Source organism: Acomys minous, assembly GCF_964271855.1.
Source record: "Acomys minous genome assembly, chromosome: 6".
Lineage (NCBI taxonomy): Eukaryota > Metazoa > Chordata > Mammalia > Rodentia > Muridae > Acomys > Acomys minous.
The window spans coordinates 96,244,766-96,265,606 of NC_140487.1; the positions used below are offsets into that span (position 1 = coordinate 96,244,766).

At 43.0% G+C, this 20,841-nt stretch overlaps 1 pseudogene across 1 annotated transcript; it reads right to left on the minus strand.

Moving 5' to 3' along the window:
* Positions 1-10,925: 10,925 nt before the first annotated feature.
* LOC311599125 (large ribosomal subunit protein eL18-like) lies at positions 10,926-20,841 on the minus strand (annotated as a pseudogene). The gene is made up of 2 exons (XR_014783641.1): positions 20,761-20,841; positions 10,926-11,628 (listed from the first exon to the last, which is right to left on the minus strand). The product of XR_014783641.1 is annotated as a large ribosomal subunit protein eL18-like (transcript).

Consider the following 20,841-nt stretch of genomic DNA (forward strand, 5'->3'; position numbering starts at 1 on the left):
GAACCAAATTCAAATCTAAATCCTCCAAATAAAAGTGATTATCAAGTAGGTGGACTCATGTGGGAACCCGGAATCTCCACGTATGGCCTTCTCCATCGTCCCAGGATTCTCCTTCTGCCTTGTCCTCCAGGGATATAAAGAAATATCTGTCCTGCTGTCCAACTTAATTAGCCCACTGCAGGATCTTCCTGTATATATTCTCAGCATCCAGAGTTGTGCTCGTACTTTCAAGGCTCTGTGAAAGATCACAGGGACACAATGATCTGGCAAGCAAGAGGATGTTGATCAGAACGCAAGTGATATCAGCAAAAGCAACAAACAGTGTATAAGGATGATGGTGATGATCATATTAATAGTCATATCTAATAATGTTACCTTTTACCTAAAATAATTTATTTCACAGCCAGAACATCCCTATGAAACGTAGTGCTACCCTTGGTTTCCAGAGTTAGTAACACGGCAGTGTCTCCAACAGGACTTTGCATAGTAAGATATTAAAATAGAATTCTCTCAGTTCCCTCTTCTGCCCAACCACAAGCCATGCCTGCCAAAAGACCAGCTAGGCCTGCCACCCTGGACGTACACACATACTCTTCTCTCTGATGCTAACACCCCTGACCAACTACAAGCCACACCTGCCAAAAGACCAAATAGGATGCCCACCTTATCCCCAGTGTGCCCTCCCCTTCTTGTTGCTGTTCCTCAGCCCCCACCTTGGGAAGACACTCCCTGCCCCTGACTCAGGCAGAGACTCCTTGCTCAACAAGAAACCACAGGGGCCATTGAAAGTCCAACCCCCAGCTTGGGTACTCTCTGCTCAACCATAGACCACACAGGCGCAAAGACCAGAAAGGAAACAGAAACCAAGGAACAAAAACATCTATCCATCAGGACAAACTGAGAAATCAGCAGCTAGGCCTCTAATCACCACAAACCCAGATACCTAGATGACAGCGTAAAAACACAATCAATGACAGCCAAGGCAATATGTCACCACCACAGCCCAGTTATCCTACTACAATAACTGGATATTACAACACAGCTGAAGCACAAGAAAAAGACCTTAAAATCAACGTCATGCTGTTGACAGAGGGCCTTTAAAAAGTAAAGAAATCCCTTCAAGATATCAAGGAAAGACAAACCAAAAAAATGGAGGAAATGAGTAAATACCTTAAGGAAAGCCAAGAAAAAGACAGATACTTGAAGGAAATGAATAAGAGTACTCAAGACTTGAAAATGGAAATAAAACAATTTTAAAAATCACACACACACACACACACACACACACACACACACACACACATACACACACACTGAGGGAATTCTAGAAATGGAAAATCTAAGTTAAACAAACAAAAACTCAGGAACTACAGACACAAGTGTCACCAACAGAATCCAAGAGATTGAAGAGAGAATCTCATGCATTTAGGATATGATAGAAGAAACAGATACATAGATTAAAGAAAATGTTAAATCTAAAAAAGTTCCTAAAACAAACCATCAGGAAATATAGGACACTATGAAAAAAAAAAAAAAACCAAACCTAAGAATAATAGGAATAGGAGAAAAATCCCAGCTCAAATGCCCAGAAAATATTTTCAACAAAATTATAGAAGAAAAATATTCCAACCTAATAGGAAAATGCCTTTAAAAAAATACAAAAAGTATAAAAACCACCAAATAGATTAGACCACAAAAGAAAGTCCACTTGCTGAGAGCAAAGAAGCAGTGGAACAGAGAAGTGGCAGCACAGCAAAACAAGTGATGGAACAGGCTACTAACCCAAAACACAGTCTAGGGGACTTCTCAGACTGAACAATTGGGAGGTACAGAAGAAGCCCCTGCCCTCCAGCCCATCACGGCTGGATATGCCCCAGACTTGGGAGTAACACTGGAGTGAGTGCCAGCTCCCTGGGGATGACACAAAGCATCCAAGAAATCAAGGACACCATGAGAATGCATAATCTCAGGATTATAGGAGTAGATGAAAAAGAAGATGCTAGGTTCCAAGGACAAAAAAAAATGTTTTTTAAAAAAAAAATTCACAGAAGAAAAAATTTCCCGAAAGAAAAAAGAAAAAATTTCCCAACCTAAAGAAAGAGATGCCCTTGAACATAAAAGAGGCCTATAGGACACTACATAGGCTAGACCAGAAAGGAAATTCCTCCTACCACATAATAATCAAAGCACCAAATCTGCAGAACAAAGAAAAGATATTAAAATCAGCAAGGGAAAAAGGCCAAATAACACATAAAGGCAAACCCACTAATTACACCTGACTTCTCAACAGAGACCATGAAAGCCAGAAGGTCTGGGTTGATGTCATGCAGACACTAAGAGACCACAGATACCAACCCAAATTGCTATATCCAGCAAAATATTCAATCACCATAGATGGAGAAAACAAGATATTCCATGACAAAACCAAATTTAAAAAATATCTATGCACCAACCCAGCTCTACAGAAGATATTAGAAGAAAAACCCCAACACAATGATGTCAACTACACCCAAGAAAACACAGTATATAGATAACCTCACAACAGCAAAACTACACATGATCACCACCAACTCCTCAATAAAAGGATCCAACTATCATTGGTCACTAATATCTCTCAACATCAATGGCCTCAACTCCCCAGTTAAAAGACACAGACTAACAAAATAGATGCAAAAACAAGATCCCACATTCTGCTACATTCAAGAAACACACCTCAGCAACAAATATAGACATTACCTGAAAGGAAAGGGCTGGAAAAAGATGACCCAAGAAGCAAACTGGAGTAGCCATTCTACTATCTAATAAAATAAACTTTCAATTAAAATTAATCAGGAAAGATGGGGAAGGACACTTCCTTCTCATCAAAGGAAAAATCCACCAAGAGGACATCATAATCCTGAATATCTATGCCCCAAATACAAGGGCACCGGCATTAGTTAAAACAAATAAACAAACAAACACAACAAAAATGCTTTCAAAGCTTAACTCACACATCAATCCCAACACATTAATACTTAAAGACCTTAACACCCCATTCTCACCAATGGACAGATCTTCAAGGCAGAAACTTGTGGAAGGAGTATGACTGGCCCCAAGTGAAAGCAGTCTTGGCCATCCTGGGTCCAGAATTAAGAAAAAGGATGAGGGGGAGGAGGACTCCAGCTGGCCTAGTGTATTGCAAATTGACCATCAATGGGAAGAGAGAACCAGAGAGGAGACCAGGGGTTTCAGATTGACTAGAAGAAGATGGAGGACTAGAGAGAAGACTGCAGGATCGGACAATGAGAGGCAGATTGCTTCTATTGGGGAGAGGATCTGCATACAGGCCCCTAGACACCTAGGGACTCATTTCATGAAATTGAGACCCAGAAGGTTTACTCTTGTTCTTTTTAACCTCTTTTCTCTCTTGCTTAGAGTAGTCGACCTGTAAGGAAGATACCTTTGTTTAACAAATTCATAATAAAACCTAATTGCTAAGGAGCAGAGCCAACAGAAACTAAATAAACAAATAATGAAGCTAACATAGGTCATGAATCAAATGAACCTAACAGAAATCCACAGGACTTTTCACCCAAACACAAAAGAATATACCTTCTAGGCACCACATGGAAACATCTCCAAAATTGACCACAAAGCAAGCCTCAACAGATACAAAAAAAAAAAGAAAGAAAGAAAGAAACAATCCCTTGCATCTTATCAGACCACTGTGATCTAAAGCTGAACTTCAACAACAATAGAATTAACAAAAAGCCTACAAACACATGGAAACTGAACAATGTTCTACTCAATGACAACTGGGTCAGGGATGAAAGAAAGAAAGAAAGAAAGAAAGAAAGAAAGAAAGAAAGAAAGAAAGAAAGAAAGAAAAGGCTTTCTAGAATTAAATGAAAATGAAAGCACAACATATTAAAACCTTTGGGACACAATGAAAGCAGTGCTAAGAGGAAAGTTCATAGCATTAAGTGCGTTCATAAAGAAATTGGAGACATTGCATACAAGCAACTTAATGGAACAACTGAAACCCCTAGAAAAAATAAAGAAGTAGACACACCCAAGAGGAGTAGACAGCTGGAAATAATCAAACTCAGGGCTGAAATCAATAAATTAGAAACTAAGAAGATAATTCAAAGAGTCAACAAAGCCAAGAGCTAGTTCTTTTAGAAAATAGACAAGATAGACAAACCCTTAGCCAAACTAACTAAAAGGCAAAAGGAGAGTATTCAAATCAACAAAATAAGAAATGAAAAGGGAGAGATAACAGCAGACACCGAGAAAATGCAAAGAATAAGGAGTTCTTACTTCAAAAGTCTATATGCCACAAAATTTGGAAATCTAAATGATATGGAGAATTTTCTTGATAAATTCCACTTACCAAAGGTGAATCAAGATCAGGCAAACAAATTAAATTGTCCTATATCTCCTAAGGAAATAGAAACATTCATCAAAATTCTCCCATTCAAAAAAAAAAGCCCTGGGCCAAATGGATTCAATGCAGAATTCTACCAAACCTTCAAAAAAGAACTAATACCAATAATCCTCAAACTATTCCACAAAATAGAAACAGAAGGAACACTACCAGACTCATTCTATGAAGCCACAGTCACCATAATACCTAAACCGCAGAAAGATTCAACAAAGAAAGAGAATTTCAGACCAATTTCCCTTATGAACATTGGCACAAAAATACTCAATAAAATACTGGCAAATCAAATCCAAGAGCACATCAAAAATCTTGTCCACCATGACCAAGTAGGCTTCATCCCAGGCATGCAGTGGTGGTTTCAATATATGGAAATCCATCGATGTAATCAATCACATAAACAAACTGAAGGGGAAAAAAACACATGACCATCTCCTTAGATGCTGAAAAAGCATTTGACAAAACCCAACATCCTTTTGTGTTAAAGGTCTTAGAGAGATCAGGGATACAAGCCACATACCTAAACATAGTAACAGCACTATACAGCAAGCCTATTGCCAACATCAAACTAAATGAAGAGAAACTTAAATCAATTCCACTGAAATCAGGGACACGACAAGGTGGTCCGCTCTCTCTGGTTCTCTTCAATATAGTACTTGAAGTCATAGGTGGAGCAATAAGACAACTAAAGGAGATCAAGGGCACACAAATAGGAAAGGAAGAACTTAAAATTTCACTATTCATAGATGACATGATAGTTTACATCAATGACCCCAAAAATTCTACCAAGGAACTCCTACCGCTGATAAACACCTTCAGCAAAGTGACTGGATAGAAAATCAACTCAAAAAAAGTCAGTAGCCCTCATGTATACTAATGACAAATGGGCTGAGAAAGAAATTAGGGAAACCACACCCTTCACAATAGCCACAAATAATATAAAGTATTTTGGTACAACTCTAACCATGCAAGTGAAAGACTTATATGAAAAAAAAAACCTTCAAGTCTCTGAAGAAGAAAATTGAAAAAGATATCAGAAAATAGAATGATCTCCCATGCTCATGGATTGGGAGAATCAACATAGTAAAAATGGCCATTTTACCAAAAGCAATCTACAGATTCAATGCAATCGTTATCAAAATACCAACACAATGTTTTTCTGACCTGGAAAGATAAATTCTCAATTTTGTATGGAAAAATAAAACCCAGTATAGCTAAAAACAATCCTGTACAATAAAAGATCTTCCAGAGGAATCTCCATCCCTGATCTCAAGTTGTACTAGAGAGCAACCGTAATAAAAACAACATGGTATTGACATAGAAATAGACCAGTTGATCAATGAAATTGAATTGAAGACCCAGAAATAAATCCACACACCCATAGTCATTTGATATGTGACAAAGAAACCAAAACCATACAACGGAAAAAAGACAGAATCTTCAACAAATAGTGCTGGTCTAACTGGAAGTCCAGTTGTAAAAAAAAAAAATGCAAATACATCCATATTTATCACTGTGTACAAAACTAAAAATCCAAGTGGATTAAAGACCTGAAGAGAGGAGAGAAGAGAAGCTGTAATTAGGATGTAATATATAAGAAAAGAAGCTGGGGGCTGGAGAGATGGCTCGGAGGTTAAGAACACTGACTGCTCTTCCAAAGGTCCTGAGTTCAATACCCAGCAACCACGTTGTGGCTCACAACCACCTATAATGTGATCTGACGCCCTCTTCTGGCCTGCAGGTATTCATATAGACAGAGCATTGTATATATAATAATGAATAAATAAATCTTTTTTTAAAGAAAAAAAGAAAAGAAATGATGTTTAAAAAAAAAGGAGATGGGTGTGGTTACACATGCTTTTAATCCCAGCACTCAGGGAGGCAGAGGTAGGTGGATCAATTGAGGCCAGCCTGTTCTACAGAGAAAGTTCAGGACAGCCAATACATAGAGAAACCCTGCCTCAAAAACAAAACAAAAAAATTTAATTAAAAAATATTTATTTATTTTTATTTTATGTATATGAGTGTTTTGCCAGTATGTATATCTGTGCACCACGTGTGTGAAGTATCTCTGGAGGCAAAAAAGGGGACATGGGATTCCCTGTAACTGGAGTTGGAGAGGCTTCTAAGCTGTCGTGTGGGTGTTGGGACTTGAACATGGGTCCTCTGGAGGAGCTGCAGGTACTCTTAACTGCCGAGCTATATCTTCAGCCCCAGGTGTAGATTTCTTAAACAAGACACTTACCACCAAGAGAAAGGTCACAAACCAGAATATATTAGCAAGCGGTAGTCAAGAGATTGGTACTTGTTTTAAAGGTCTCCTACTGACCAACAAGGGAACAGACTAAATTGAATAATGGGAAACCGGTAAAAGACCCTCCACGGAAGATTCTATCTCAATAACCACTCGCTAAGCAAAGCAGTGCTCGGCGTTTGGGAACTGTGAAAGAGGACTGCACTGCAGCCATTGCTCCTCTCTCCTCAACCTTTCACTCCTGCAGACACACAACTACCTTAAAATGACTACAGGGAAATGTACCCAGAATTGAGAAGGGCATCTGCAACCAATAGGAAAGCAGAACTTAAATGTCACATGCCATTCTGCTAACCTTAGCTCAACTTCTCCAAGAACTTATTGAGGAGAGTATGTCTGCCTACACCACCAATGGGTGAAAAACTAAGGCATGTGTGAAATAGGTGGTCAGTGGCACAATTGCTTAGTGTGGAAACACATTTGCTGTGCATGCCAGATGACCTGAATTCGGTCCTCAGAATGCACAGTGGAGAGGCAGAGCCAGATGCGACAGGTTGTCCTAGGACCTCCATGTGTCCAGATCCAAACTCACATAACACATATTGCACACACGAGAGGGAGGGAGGGAGGGAGGGAGGGAGGGAGGGAGGGAGAGAGAGAGACAGAGACAGAGACAGAGACAGAGACAGAGACAGAGAGACAGAGAGACAGAGACAGAGAGATAGAGAGAGACAGAGAGACAGAGAGAGAGAGACAGAGAGAGAGAGAGAACAAATTAATAAGAAATGTTTAAATTTGTTTTCATAGAAAAGTGGTTTGTCCCAGATGGCATACTTTGGTAGAACTGGGAGATGAGTTGACCTGGCCTGACAGCAGAGCCTGACTCTTGTACAGTACCTACCCTGGCACGCAGGCTCCGAAACGGGAGGTGAAGAATGCAAAGTCTTCACAGTGCACACCTTGTTGAGCCTGTTGAGATCATGGAGGTCTCACAGGGGCCCCTCTGGAACCATGGCCTGTGCAGAATCAGAAGTAATGACACAGCACAAGACTGGACCAAACCTTCCTACGTGAGGCAGCTGAGATGGTCAGCACAAAGTACATCTCGTCATCGTAAGACATCCTCCTCCATCTACCCTCATACTTGAGTGTGCCAGGCCACGGAGTTGGTTGAAAAGGCAAGGGAAATCCATGGAAATTGAGTTGGGAAATTATGACCAATCTGGTGACATACTGGAATTCTCGGTAAATAATTATTTGAGGAAGGAATCAGAGAGGGCTGGCATGGTGGCCAGCCGGGAAAGAAGAGCAAGCAGTGGGGGGAAAGGGCTACAGGAGTGTTAGGATGTACATTTGAGAAAAAAATGGATGTAATGTCCTGGTTACTTCTGACCACCAGCCTCACAGACACCTGGAGCCTACAGATGAGAAGCCACCTCATACCTACTGGGTCCACAAGACTCTTAGAGAGCAGATCTTAACAGGAAGCCCCATAGGCAAGCCCAGAGACTTGGGATTCCAGGAAACTCCTTTTCCAGAACAACCCCCAAGGTTTCTGAGAGTTCTGGGTCTGGCCTCTCTGACTTCTTCCACGGATCAAGCCAGAACTAGCCCCTGAAGGCAGTGCCCAAAGGATCCTGGGATACAGAAAAAGCAAGACTCAGCCATCCCAGCTTCCTCCAATGGGACAAGCTGCTGAGGGTCTACGGCCCGGCCTCCACCCACGCTCTGTGCCAAGATAGAGTTCTCTGAACGTTATCAACAAGAACACTACAATAAAAGAGGCCTCTGAGGACAGAGAAGAAGAAACCGTGCCACAGAGGGAGGGGTGGTGACCTATTTCCTTTTCCAGACTTCTTGAGGGCTATGAGCCGAGGAGGCGGGACCTGAACACTGGTAGACACACTAATGGCATAATCCTGAACTCCTGAGCCCCAATGTGTCCATTAGGCCATATTTGAGTCACACTTCTATTCCTTCCTCAACAGCCCTTAAGCAAACTGAAGTCTCCCGTCCTCCACCTATAAAACACCCACAACAAGCTACCCAGTTCTCTTCCTGTGATAATGAAGAGTCTGCCAGGCTTATGCCAGATCTTGAATCAGGTTCTGGCAAGAAACATCTAGAGATCATCAATGTTGCCCCCATGTTGTGATTACGCCCAGCAGCTCACATCTTACAGGTATAGAGACAGAATTTGGACCCAGATCTAGAAACTTTTGTTCCATGCTCTCTTACGCTCACTGTTATTCTGACTCGGTTGTTCCCTCTTTTAAATGTTGATAATAACTCCCACCCTTCTGAGGTTGCTGGGAGAGTTAAATGTGACAGAGCTGGTGTGCTGGCATATGTCCTGACAAACATTCTACTACCGTGAACGGCCACCCCAGATATATCTGTGCTTTGTTTTCCAACCATTCAGAGGGACATTGAACTGTGGGGCCCTTCCCAGGCAGACCACTGGAGCAACTAATAACAGTTTAGAAATTATAAAACAATATTTCAATAAACTGCACTAAAAACAAAGACCACGTTGGCTGGAAACATGGCTCAGAGACAAATCACTCAGCTAGTGTGCTTGAGCCCTAAAACAACAACAAACAAACAAACAATAAATAAATAAATAATAAACAACACCAAAAAACCTCTCAAACATTCCAGCACCCAGGAGGGTAAGAGGCAGGAGGACTTCTGAGTTCAAGGTCAGCCTGGTCTATAAAATGAGTTCCAGGCCAGCCAAAGATACACAGTGAGACTCTGCCCCCCACCTAAGAAAAAAGGTTAATTAATTAATTAAAAAACCCAGTGACACTAAATTCTCAGAACTCTTCATATGCCAATTATTTGAATACATTTCAGTCCATCCGTGTGTATGTGCTGACGGGGTTAGTTAATCTTTGGGTTTGTTTGGTAGTGGGTCAAAATGCAAACACATTCAGTGATAAAATTATACTGCCTTTGCACAAGCTATGGCACCAGCCAAGGACAGTACATGCAGTAAACATTGAATCCCTACCCAGATCTAGCCAAGGGACAGGTCATTCTCTACAGATGAGTGAAGAGTGGGGACTGACTTTCACATGAACTCTGGTGCCCCATATTTGACCATGTCCCCTTAATGGGGAGGCCCGGTGGCACTAGGGGAAGGATAGCAGGCTACCAAGAAGAGACTCTATACCCTATGAGCATATACAGGGGGAGGCGGTCCCCCTCAGTCACAGTCATAGGGGAGGGGAATAAGGGGAAAGTGGGAGGGAGGGAGGAATGGGAGGATAGAAGACATGGGGTAACAACTGAGATGTAATATGAATGAATTAATAAATAAATAAATTTTTTAAAAAAGAAAGAACACTAGAGGAAAAGTAAATTAGGGCAAAATAGAAAGTTTAATATTCATATTCTTAATTCATGCTAATTATGTAATCATAATAAATATAGGCTTAGACATGCTTATGTAAAAGTAAAGTTAGTAACAAACTGTATAAGGGAAGGGAGAGAGGAATTAGAACATATTATTCTGAGATGCTCAAATGGCTCACGCAGAGGAATATCTCACATGAAGTAGAATTTCACTCATTGTAAACATTATTTCCAACTCTTCAGCAAATGTGGGAAAATGTAAACATAAGAAATAAAACAAGTATAACCAGTGGTGGGAAAAAATTATACTGCCTTGACTTTAGCAATGAGAGGTGTATTTATACTACAGAATTTGGGAACACTTTAAATTCAAAGAAAGAAATGGAGGGAGAAGGAAAGAGAAAGGGAATGGGAAGAAGGCAGGGAGGGACCGAGGAAGGAAGCCAGCCGTTCCAGAGTCCTTCCCTCTCCTTGTGTGTCGCTGACTCTCGCTTTAGCATATTTGCTTTGAGACAATGGTCTCGCTCTGAGCATACAGCTTACTGTACATAGACCTGGGCTGGCTCGAACTCACAGAGACCAGCCTGTCTCTGCCTCCCTTCAGCTCTTAGGAGACAGTCCAATCCAAAACTGTGTTCATCTCACTCACCTTAGAAGGATGGGGAAACAGAGGTTCAGAGAGATGGAGTCGCTTGCCTCACTGTCACTATGCCTCCAGTGGAGTCTGTGTGACAAATGACACTGCACAACCCAAGGTGACAACCCTCACCCCCAGGGAGAGCCTCCTGGAATGGAACTAATGTTCCTGCCAGGAGTAACTGACTGCAGTCTTTTTTTTTTGTCCCAACATCCAAAACTTTTTTAATAACAGTAAGATCCAGAGTTAGCTCTTGAGGCCTCAGCTGGCCCTTCGGCCTCTGGCACGCTCGAATTTCCAGCCCTTGGAGCAGACATAGGATTTGGTGTGGCTGTGTGGGGTCCCTGGGGCCTTGCCAAAATGCCGGTACACTTCTCGGCCCTTTCAAGGACCAGACAAGAGTACGGTGCCTCGGCCTTTGGGAGACTCCAGGGCCAGCTGGCCAAAGGTGAGGATCTTACCCCCCTTACCGCCCTCCCCCCCCCCCCCGCCTTGAGGATACGGCTGCTCACCCTCAGTGCACACACCTTCAGCTTGGGCACTTCCAGGATCTTCACATCATCTGTGACCGTCTCCACAACCACAGCGGTTTTGTTTTCTCGGCCGGGAAGCTTCATCTTTCCGATTGTGTGTGACAAGAACAGAGGTGGCCAGTTGGTGCGACTCATGCATAACCTCTTCAGCACAACCTGATTGAAGGTGGAGTTGGTTCGTCTGGTCAGAAACTTGTACAGCTTGGCTAGCAGCCACAGGCAGATGTCCTGGCTCTTGGGCTTCTTGCGCCGAACCTTTCGATCCTTGCTGTGACGAATGTCAACACCCATGATGGCACCTCCTGCTTTGCCAGGTCCAGAAAGCTGTTTTTACTTTCTTATCAGAACTTTTCAAATGTAACTGTGTTGCTAGGAGACGCCCTAATTTGAGACTGCAGCCAGGGGCCATTCAGGTTACGTTCCACTTATTTAAAAAAAAAAAAAACAGGGGTAAGGATTAATCATAGTTTATATTATGACTTACAAATAAAATGTTTAAGAAAGCTCCAGATAGTGACGAGAAGAGCCAAGAAAAAACTGCCTTGACTCACACAGATGTTTGGCATAATGAGAGAACATTGACCTTTGATAAGGAGGGCACATGGGTACTGATACCAATCTAATGACTTAAGATTGATGACAACATTATTACCCTGCATCCTATATTTTAAATTGTATGAAAAAAATGTAAACACAAAAGCACTCCCCATTTCAAAAAAAAAAAGTGTATAAAAACCTAGCTTGCTTGCTGGAAAAATACACTCAGATTCAAACACTACCCCTGGTTTGTCTCTGTCACTCTCCTATCTTTGTCCACCGGCGCTTTGAGAACTCTTGTTCCCAAGGACCTGTACCCGACTGAGACAGTCCGTGACACCTCAGGAAAGAATCTCTCTAGGGCAGCAGATAGGACAATGTGTTAGCCATCTTGATTTGCAAATATCGGAGACACTTAAAAGTCACTTAAAAGTCATGTGTGGTCCCACCTGCCTGATTTTTCAGACAAATGAATCCAGAAGACAGGAGCAATCAGGCAAAGGTTGCACAACGAGGCAATGGGAAAGCCAACACCGAAACCTAGCCACTTGCCTCCTGAGTCAAGAGTGAACTGGCAAATTGCATAGTGTGCTCAGTTAAGTTTATGGTAGGCGGGCTCTGACTGCTAAGGGCTGGTCCGTCTCCACCATCAGCACGGTGCTGCCATCCCAGAGGTCAGCCTGAGGAGTAAGGGAAATTTGAGAAGTTTCTTCCTCAATGAGGTGAGCCCACAGACTCCAGGGAGGTCTTAGCTTAGCTAAACAAGCAGAGACTCCCTACTTGGCCCAAGCCGACAATGCCTCATTGAGGGACCATGTGAGAGTCGGCTCATGTTGGCAGGATGAGCGCTTCAGAAAGTTTTCTGAGCTAGTGTCTAGTGGAGAGGCTGAAGGGAGGCTGTCTGGATATTAGAGTTCGAGAGCATTGAAATGGTCCCTTGGGAAACCACACCAGATATCACAGCTTACAAAGCACTTGGACGTGTGTTGTTTTTTTTCTTCACCAAGTCCTTATAGTAGGCCTAGGAGAGAGGAGCTATAGTCCCTCCTCTCTTTCACATCACTGTGATGAGGATGATGGGGACGACAACACTGATGGCTTACGATGGATAAAGCATGAAGAAGACCCCAGCACTGAGTTTGGTCATTTTGTTACTCTCTGGCTAGGCAAACGATTTCAAGGTCAGTGCGTCCCTACTCCTGAAAACTGAAGTTCCCTCCCACAAGAGAAATGTTCTCTGTAACCAGCTGTGTTAACACTGGAGTCCAGAACCTTGGTGTCTTACCTCTCAGCTCGCTGCCCCACCAATCCCTCTCAGCTGTGTACCCCAATCATCACCCCTGGGTATCTCCTGGCACTCTGCTCTCTAAAAGACTGGAGCAAGATCTGTCCCTCTGCCCAGCAACAATTATCTAACTGTAAGGATATCATCCTGTTTGCCCTCAGCATCTTGAGTGCTGAATTTTTACGTCCCCAAGGCTATGAATCTTATATGAGCCAACAAGGGACATGGGGTTGTACTAAACTGATAGAAATACAATTTCGGTGAACAATAATGACAGAAATACCAACCAATATTTATATCATAATAAGGGTGATAACAGCAAACCCTCATGATATGTTTCTTCCTGTGTGCCTGGTGTTCTTTTAAGCAGCTACTCATAATAACCCATTTAATATCTGGAGCACAGCTATGAAATATCCTGTGGGTAAGCTTCCTTGTAGTGATTAACAAGCTAGGACTTAGCATGTAGTAATGTTGTAAATTGCTTAATAACTAGCTCTCTCTATAAAGAGTGAAGATTAAAAGAGGATAAAATTAGGTCATAGTCTGTGGTGCTGAGCCTGAGCGTAGCTTCCATCCTGACATCTCAGCTGCTTTGCTTATGACCCCATTGGGTGGTGACAAGGGAAAGAGAGATATCCACAGAGAGTGTCATCCAATCCACTTAATTAGCCAACTCCTTTTTTTTTTTTTTTCTATTTAGACTCTTTGGTGAGCATTCATCTGAGACACTTTTTTTTTTTTTACATTTTCCAGTTCAAGCTCAGTTGTCCACAGATCTCTCCCCAACATCATCCTCACAAGTTATCTAAAAGACTTCCATCCAGGTGGCTAACCACACAGCCACACAGCCACACAGCCAACCAACTTGTGGCCACAGTGCATTAGTCAATATAGACTTTTACCTGTAAGCCATTTATTCTCCTAAACCAAAGGAGCAAACAAACACCCTGCTCAGTGTCTTGTCCCTGGAACAGTTCCTCTTCACCATTGTCCTCAGGCATGTTCCAAAAAGAGGCATGGTGTTCTAGCTATCAACTTTCAAGTAGACAGGCACATGACAGAGAACCATCTGCAGCCAGCGTGAGTTTGCTGCTCTTCAGTCAGTCATAGAGAATTCACCAGGGAGGCCATACTTTCAGGCTGTAGAGGGGAAAGTAGCAGCAGGTCACAGGGACCACTAGCGCTCATCCTGGATGTACACTGGCATCTGGTGGTGTGCATCAGCAGAGCTGCCAGCTTTGTGGCCTGAGAAGTCAGATAACCCTGGCTTCACGTTGTGAATTCATGTCATGTAGTGACTTTGTGAGTTTTCAAGTTTACCATCAGAAGACTTTACATTGTTTTTAAAGGCTTTTTTTTTTAGTTGTGTGTCTATGGAAGGGCAATACGTGTGTTTGTGATGACTGGTGCTCATAGAGTCTAGAAAAGTACAGCAGGTCTCCTGGAGCTGGAGTTACAAGCAACTGAGAGCCACCCAACATGGGTGCTTCAAACTGAACTCAGCAAGGGCAGTGCAGCCTCTTAATGGCTAGCCATCTCTCCAGCCCTGACTTCATATTGTTAAGATGTCAATGCATCCTAAACTAACTAATCAACAGATGCTGCTGGTTTTCTTCAAAATAGTCAAAGAACTCAGAATGGGTCAAACAATCTTAGCAAATAACAATAAAGTTGGAGAACTCTTGTTTCATAATTTCAAAAACTATAGCAGTATGGCTTAGCATAAGGACTTAGCATATAATTGATAGATTAGAACTAACAGTCCAGACTTAAAATCTGTTGGCTGGGGATGGGGGAAAGGGGGAGGCTGGAGAGATGGCTCAGTGGTTAAGAGCACTGGCAGCTCTTTCAGAAGACCCAAGTTCAATTCTCAACATCCACAGGACAGCTCATAATTGTTTTTTATTCTAGCTTAAGAGGAAATGGCACACTCACACAGACATACATGCTGGCAAAACGCCAATGCACATAAAATAAAAATAAATAAATCTAGCAGGCGTGGTGGCTCATCTGCTCCAAAAGTAACAAGAGAAAAAATTAATTGAATTTTATCCAAGTGGAAAACTTTTATAATACAAAGAATGCCATCAAGAAAAGTCAGCCAAGGTGATGCCACAAGCCTGTAATTCCAGCATCTGGGAGATAGAGGCAGGAAAATCAGGAGTTCAGTTTCAGCCTCAGCTACAAAGCCAGCTTGGACCCGGTAGTTAGATCATGCTCCAGGGTACGGCCTCATACCTACACGTATATTAACAGCAGTTGCTGTGGACTTGATGGGCTATTAAATAAAAAGATTTGTGGGGCTGGAGAGATGGCTCAGAGGTTAAGAGCACTGACTGCTCTTCCAGAGGACCTGAGTTCAATTCCCAGCAACCACATGGTGGCTCATAACCATCTATAATGTGATCTGATGTCCTGTTCTGGCCTACAGGTGTACATGCAGGCAGAGCACTGTATACATAATAAATATTTTTTTTAAAAAAAGATTTGTAAAGAGGACACAAACTTGGGGAGTTAGGGAGATGGAGATGGATCTGTGAGGAGCTAAAAGGAGGAAATAAGAGTGAATATGATCAAAATACATTGTATAAGTTTGTCAAAGGATTAATAAAAAAATAAAATATCATAAAAAAGAAAAGAAAGCCATAATACAAATGCATATAAAATATTTGCACAGTACATATATGATTAAGGGCTTGTATCTATATCTTTCAAAGTCTGAAAGCTCAGGGATGAAGAGATGGTTCAGTGGTTAAGAGCACCTGCTACTCTCCCAGAGACCCAGGTTCAGTTCCTAGTGCCTACATGGATGCTCACAAGCATCTATAACTGCAATTCTAAGGGTCAGACCCTCTTCTTACCTCCAGTGGCACTGCACACATGTGGTGCATGGACATACATGCAGGCAAAACATGTACATGCTTAATATAAAATAAGTATTAAAAAATAAAACCTGGCAGGGTGGTAGTGGCGCAAGCCTTTAATCCCAGCATTCAGGAGGCAGAGGCAGGTGGATCCCTGTGAGTTCGAGGCCAGCCTGGTCTACAAAGCGAGTCCAGGACCGCCAAGATAACATAGAGAAACCCTGACTCGAAAAATAAAAAATAAAAAATAAAATAAAACCTGAAAGCTCAATAATTTAGAGAGATAACCCATTGTTAAGATGAGTAAATGGCAGCCAGGCATGGTGGCATGTGCTTTTAATCTCAGCACTTGGGAGGCAGAGGCAGGCGGATCGCTGTGAGTTCGAGGCCAGCCTGGTCTACAAAGCGAGTCCAGGATAGCCAAGGCTACACAGAGAAACCCTATCTCAAAAAAAAAAAAAAACCAGGGTAAATGACTTCAATAGACATTTCTCTGAAGGGCATACATGACTGAGCAATAAGTCTATTCCTCATCAATAGCCATCAGGGACATGAAAGCCAAAACCATAGAAAGATACCATTTCACTCTCACAAGGTGTATGCCGGATTCTCCACACACAGTACATTGCTGAAATAATGAGCGCTCCGGTTTACTTACAGGAGCAGGGGTGACTCACCAAAGCCCCACCCCCCACCTCAACCTTTTACCTCCAATAGATCCTGCCCCACCCCCAAGCTCCTGTACAACTCAGTCAGGAGGGAATGGTGCCTCGAGTCTCAGATGAAGGACTTGATAGCCTCCCCCACCTCCTTCCGTAAGGGACTGTTAGCAGCCTCCTCATCCTAGACCTGCCTACCGACTATGTAATGGCTACAGTAGGGTCATGACACTGTGACGGTTATCATAGGGTAATCACATTATCCTAGACAGCATTGCCCTGGTTATTCTATTGCCTTGTCTGTTGCTGAGGCCTTTCCAAATCACCATGCTCGCTTTGCTTCAAGACGGTGATGATCACGTCAAACATAAAAATAAAAAATAAAAATAAAAAAAAATACTATACACATCATCCAGACCTGCCTTGAAATGGTATGAAGCATATGGTGGTGTAACTCAAACAATTAGAAAGCTAAGGCAGGAGGACTCCAAGTGCAAGGTCACCCTGATCTATACAGCCAGAAACTTCCAGTTTTTTTTTTTAATTTTTTTTTTAATTCCAGGGAAGAAAGTATTATTGGCCTGTGTCTCAGATAAGAAAACGCAAGCTTGAATCCCATGGAGGATGGGAAGGAAGGATTTTAGGAGCCAGAGGGGTCAAGGGCACCACACGAGCATGGCCCACAAAAATCAGCTAAACAGGGTCATTGAGGCGCCCAGAGACTGAGGCAGCAAACGGGGAGCCTGCGTGAACCTGAGCTCGGTCCTCTGCATATGTGTTATGGCTGTGTGGCTTGGTGTTCTGTGGGACGCCTAACGGTGGGAGTGAGGGTGTCTCTGACTCTCTTGCCTGCTCTTGGAAACCCTTTTCCTCCTACTGGGTTGCCTGGCCCAGCCTTGCTATGAGGGTTTGTGCCTAGTCTTGTTGTTACTTGTTATGCCGTGTCTGGTTCATGTCCATGGAAGGCCTGCTCTTTTCTCAAGGGAAACAAAGAAGGAGTGCATCCGAGGGAGAGTGGAGATGAGGAGAGAACTGGAAGGAGAGGACGGAGTGAAAAGTGTGGTCAGGGTGTAATGTATGAGCAAAGAATAAATAAATAAAAATTTAAAAACTGAAAATAAATAATTTGAGGGCCTCGTTGACGGGCCCTTCGAGAGTATAGAGCCACACTCGGGAAAGGTAAAAGCCCTTTTAACTCCCACAAACAGCTTCCCTTCCTTTTCTAATGTAGTACATCCTCTTATCTGTGTCATTGATTCCTGAGAATTTAGTTGTTCGCCAACAGTTATGGTCTGAAATTAGTAAATGGGAAATTCTGGAAATAACCAATTGTCTTAGTTGTTATTCTATTGTTCTGTATGACTGAGGCAACTCTTATAAAAGAAAGCATTTAACTGGGGGCTTGCTTACAGGTGAGTTCATTACCATTATGACAAGGAGCATGGCAGCAGGCATGGTGCTGAAGCAGTAACTGAGAGTGTTACATCTTGATCTACAGGCAAAGGGCGGGGGAGGAGGGAGAGAGAGAGAGAGAGAGAGAATAAGAAGAAGAAGGAGGAGGAGGAAAAGGAGGAGGAGGGAAGGAAGAGGAGGAAGTGGTGGAGGAGGAGGAAGAAGAAGAGGAGGAGGAGGAGACTGGGCCTGTCATAGACTTTTGAAACTTCCAAGCCCACCCCCGGTGTCACATCTCCTCCAACAAGGACATACATATGGCCTCACCTACCAATCTTTCTCAATCAACTGCGGACTAAGCATGAAAATATATGAGTCTATGGGGACCACTCTCATTCACACCACCACACCAACTCATAAATCTTAAATTACGTATTGCTATGAGCAGTGTGATAAAGTCTTGTGACGTCTGACCCCATTGCATTCCATCCTTCTTGGCATATAAATCATTCTTTTGTTCAATATGTTCACACTGTTCAGGCCACTCAACTATTAGTCACTTACTAGCCATCATGGTTACCAAACTGTTAAAGTTCCTCTTATTTTTAATAGTACCCCCAAAGTATAAGGCTAATAATATTGCAATTTTATCATAGCATATTACAGAGGAATTTTAATTCAAAACATGGCTGCTCTGGCAAGAGATCGCATCCAAAGAAAGATCTTCTAGTTCTTTGTGCTCCAGATGGAAAACAGACAAACTTTTAATCCCAAGAGACAGAGGCAAGCAGATCTCTGAGTTCAAAGCCAGCCTGGTATAGAGCACACTTCAGATAAAGAAAAGCTTAGGTCCAGGTGTGATGGTACACACCTTTAGTCCAAGCACTCGAGAGACAGGCATGCAGGTCTCTGAGTTCTAGTCAGTGCTGTTCGGGCAGTTCTGTGGAGAGTGGGTTAAGCTCATAGCAATTCAGTCTGTGGAATTCAGGGGCAGTTTTTACTGGGAGAGTTTGGCAGAGACAGGGTTGGAGGAAGAACAAGCTAGACCCAGGTGAAGACAGAATGAGCCAGAGAATGAGAAGGAGCCGGAAGATTAGAACAGATTGCTAGAGTTAGTTTGAGGTCAAGCAGAGCAATTCAGTGAGAAACTGAGAGAAGCCAGATTGAATCAGTCAGCTTGAAGAGGAGTTTGAGCCAGAACAGCTGAGTTGAACAATCAGGCCAGAGTTCAGAAAGAACTAGAAAGGGTGAGTCTCAGAGGATGAAAAAATTCTAGGCCTAGAGCAGATTGCACAGAGGTTAGAAGCTTCCAGGCTTAGGCCTAGGTTAGCAGGTAGAGGTGTAAGCCTTGGAGACAACAATTAAATCAGGCAAATAAAAGGTACTTTTACATATTGTTATAATTGTTCTGTTTTATTGTTGTTGCTGTTATTTTCTTACTGTGCCTAATTCTAAATTAAGCTTCATCAATGTTATGTATGTGTAAGAAAAAACACATTCTATTTTTTTTAAGATTTATTTATTATATATACAGTATTCTACCCTCATGTGTGCCTGCCCACCACAAGAAGGCACCAGATCTCATTACAGGGTTAGGAGCCATGAGCCACCATGTGGTTGCTGGGAATTGAACTTGGGACCTTTGGAAGAGCAGCTGGTGCTCTTAACCTCTGAGCCATCTCCACAGCCCTGAAAAAACACATTTTAAATAGAATGTGGTCCTATCTGATTTTAGATATCTAACAGGGATCCTGAGATGTATACTCCAGGGGGGAGGTAACTGTTTCTATTCTCATTTCTTCCCTCTAATAAATTATAGAAAATTTTATCTTCCAAGAAGCAAAAATCAAAAAAAAAGAAAGAAAGAAAAAAAGAAAGACTGGGCAGTGGTGGTGCACACCTTTAATCCCAGCACTTGGGAGGCAGAGGCAGGTGGATCTCTGTGAGTTCAAGGCCAGCCTGGTCTACAAAGTGAGTCCAGGACAGTCGGGGCTACACAGAGAAACCCTGTCTCGAAAAACTGGGGAGGGGGAAGGAAAGAAAGAAAAACTAAGTTCAGAAAAATATTGATTCCATATCCCAAGACACACAACTCTTCAGGACAAATCAGGTCTCAAACCCAGCTCTGTCAATTCTGTCACTGCCACACACTTCCCCCATACCACCTGATGCCAGAATCCCAGCCCTGGGCCCTGGGTACCATGTGCCTCTACCTTCCCTGCTTCTGCCCTCTCCCCAGCCCCACACTACAGGTTGGGTAAAGACATTCTGTTCATGGCTCTTGCCAGCCAGCCTGTAAACAAAAGCTGGTCTTGGCAGAACAGCTACCTGGCTCCATTCCTTATGGGAAAGAAGTCCATTGCCAGAGAAGCACACTGTCTAAGGAAGCCCTGAGGTCCCAGAGGGGCAGAAAATGTTCTGCTCTGCAAATGGGCCAGGCCTACCTGCCTGCCAACCTGGGAGCCTTGGAGGGAGCAGGGCAAAGAGAGCATGACCATTGTACAGGAGCTCTTGGACAAAGCCCAACAGGCATGAGGACAAAGGGTCATAGTGTACAGCAGCAGGAAAGCAGGTATTATGTACTGGGGGCCGTCAGGAGTGCTAGCTTGTGCTGGAAGTTTAAAAACTGAATGCCCAGCCTAGCCCTCAGCCCTTCCCAGGGTGATCACAGGAAGTGTAACCATGGCCCACCTGCTCCTTAGCAACGGGAAGACCGGACTTGGAAAGGGGCTTTTCTAGAAGAAGAGGCAGTCAGGGGGAACTTGGGATGAAGAAGATGAGGGGAAGGTGGAGTCAGTTAACCACTGTCATCTCACCTGACGGGTCAGACCCTAGTACAGGGCTGCTCAGCTCGGCTGAGTCAATAGCGCCAGAGGCGGATTGGTGGGATAAGAGCC